This window comes from Delphinapterus leucas, chromosome 7, assembly GCF_059928025.1.
Source record: "Delphinapterus leucas isolate spDelLeu-1000000601 "Yukka" chromosome 7, BTC_Dleu_Yukka2, whole genome shotgun sequence".
Taxonomy (NCBI): Eukaryota; Metazoa; Chordata; class Mammalia; order Artiodactyla; family Monodontidae; genus Delphinapterus; species Delphinapterus leucas.
In genome coordinates, this window is record NC_143135.1 from 7,517,918 (window position 1) to 7,520,631 (window position 2,714).

Sequence of the window (2,714 nt, forward strand, 5' to 3'; positions counted from 1 at the left end):
CCGCCCCACCCTGACTGTGAACCCCTGGGAGCAGTGGCCACTGACTTTGTTTCCTGTGGCCTCAGAGAGTGGCACAGAGTAGGTGCTTAATAAATGCACGCCGAAGGACTGACCACATCCATGAATGAAGATGCTTGGGGGGAGGCGGGCAGCAGGTGCCTGGAGCTGTCAGCACAGTGCCCCCAGGTAGGAGGCCCTCAGTAAATGCCAGCCGTGGTCTTCATCACCATCACCAAACGTCCGTGAAACAAAGCGATGCTGACGAGGCCGGTGAAAGTACATGCAAATTAAATGCGTTCCAACCTCAAAGAAAGGACGATGGGGGAAGGAGTGGTTGGGGTTGGGTGGCCTGGATCGGGAAAGGCTCCCTGAGAAAGGCGAGTTTGAGTTCAGCTTTTGCTGAGGTGAAGCCCAGGAAGAGGTCCTGAGGTCTGGAGGGGGAAGGAGTGACAGGGACAAAGGTGCAGAAAGGGGAAGTAGGCATTCGGTGGGCCGGGGAGCCCGCTCTTCTGCAAGCCTTACTCCCAGTGGCCACCAGCAGGGGACGCCCCGGACCGCATCCCGCCAGAGCTGGGCGGGGTCGATCCTCCCCACCCTCCTCCCCGCCCGGCCCGGATTCCTGCAGCCATCCCCCACCCCCTACCCCGGCCCCGCCCCCGCCCCGCCCCGGCCCCTCCAGGCCGGCGGAATACGTTAAGCGCCCTCCACTCAGCGGCAGGTCCCAGATGCTCAACGCGCACCTCACACGAAGTGGGGTTCCTGGTGGGACGCTTACAGCTGTTATGTGTGTATTTGAATAAGTATAAAATGCGTCCCCGCGTAACTACCACTCAAGGTAAGAAAATCCGCCTTGCAGAGCCCCTCAATGTGTCCTTGCAGGTGACCCCTCCCCAGGTAAGCGCAATGCTGACCTTTACGGTAACCACTTCCTTGCCTTTCTCTGCGGTTTGCCCCCCAGGTACGTAGCCCAAAACAGTTTGCGTTCAGTTTGCTTGGGGTGGTTGTTGTTTAATCATCAGTGGAATCTTGCAGCTGCGTCCGGAGGCCTCCGGGTGGTTGCTGGAGCTGCGGTTTGTTCCCATTCGTTCACTGCCCACGATGTTCCGTTGTATGAATAGAATCCAATTGATTTGCAGCAGATGTAACGTTGGACCAGGCCGCTTGGTGCCTGAAGGAGGGGTACCTTGTTAGAGGCCTTTTTCTTTTTTTTCTTTTTTGGCCTCACCAGGCGGCTGGCTTGCGGGATCTTAGTTCCCCGACGACCAGGGATTGAACCCGCGGCTGTCGGCGAGGCAATTCCCTTCTTTTTGTTTTTGACAATCAGGAAACCTTCAGAAAAGCTGCAAGAAAAGTACAATGAACATCCGTATAGGGGGCTTCCCTGGTGGCGCAGTGGTTAAGAATCCGCCTGCCAATGCAGGGGACACGGGTTTGAGCTCTGGCCCGGGAAGATCCCACATGCCACGGAGCAACTAAGCTCATGTGCCACAACTACTGAGCCTGTGCTCTAGAGCCTGCGAGCTGCAACTACCGAAGCCGTACACCTAGAGCCTGTGCTCCGCAGCAAGAGAAGCCACTGCAATGGGAAGCCCACGCACCGCAACAAAGAGTAGCCCCCGCTCACCACAACTAGAGAAAGCCCGCATGCAGCAACGAAGACCCAACAAGCCAAAAATAAAAATAAAATAAATAAATTTATTTTTAAAAAATCCACATACCCTTCACTCAGATTCACCAGTAGTTAACGTTTTGCCCCATTTGCTCTCTCTCCCTCTCTCTCTCTCCCACACACACACACATACACATACATGCATTTCTGAACCACTTGACAGGAAGTTACATAGGTCATGACCCTTCACTCTTAAGTATTTCAACATGTATCTCCTAAGAAAAATGACATTTCTTACACAACCGTGGTAGAGTTACCAAATTTAGGCCTGGCAACAGCGATGCCAACACTGATGCAACCCTGGGATCTGATATGCTGTCCCCTTTCCAGTGTCTCTGATTGTCCCAGTGAACTGGGATCACACCTCACATTTGGTTGTTAGGGCTCTTCAGTCTTTAATCTGGAACCAACCTCGGCCTTACTTTGTTTTTTAAGGCCTTAACGTTTTTGAAGAGTACAGGCCACTCACTTGTAGAATGTCCCTCAGTTTCTTTTTCCCCTTTTCCCCCCAAATTAAGAAAGTCAAATATGTCCATTATGTAAAATTTGGACAATATAGAGAAGTAAACCAAAGTTGCCCCAGCTCCTTTGACGTAAGGATAACCCTTTAGACATTTCCTGTAACTGAAACCATGCACCTCAGATTGGGACTTGAACCCATGAGGCCGGAACTCAAACCCAGCCAAAACCCTGATTGGGACTTGAACCCACACAGCCGGGACTGGAACCCGGCCAAAACCCACAGTCTTCCAACTGAGGCCATACACCTGGTTTCAGGACTTAATGAAGCTCAGGTTCTTGAAGTCTCAATGCAGAAAGAATTCAGTGAGAGACAAAGTGATAGATAAGAAGTGGATTTATTTAGAGAGAAACACACGCCACGGACAGAGTGTGGGCCACCTCAGAAGGTGAGAAAAGGCACCAGGGTATGGGGTTGTCAGTTTTTATAGGGCTGGGTAATTTCATAGGCTAATGAGTGGGAGGAGTATTCCAACTATTTCAGAAAGGGGTGGGGATTTCCAGGAATTGGGCCACCGCCCACTTT

At 52.1% G+C, this 2,714-nt stretch overlaps 1 long non-coding RNA gene across 1 annotated transcript; it reads right to left on the reverse strand.

Annotated features, from left to right (window-relative positions):
* Positions 1 to 771: 771 nt before the first annotated feature.
* On the reverse strand, positions 772 to 1,878 carry LOC111184090 (uncharacterized). The gene is made up of 2 exons (XR_002647181.3): positions 1,719 to 1,878; positions 772 to 1,340 (listed from the first exon to the last, which is right to left on the reverse strand). It is a non-coding gene; the product is annotated as an uncharacterized LOC111184090 (long non-coding RNA).
* Positions 1,879 to 2,714: the final 836 nt, after the last annotated feature.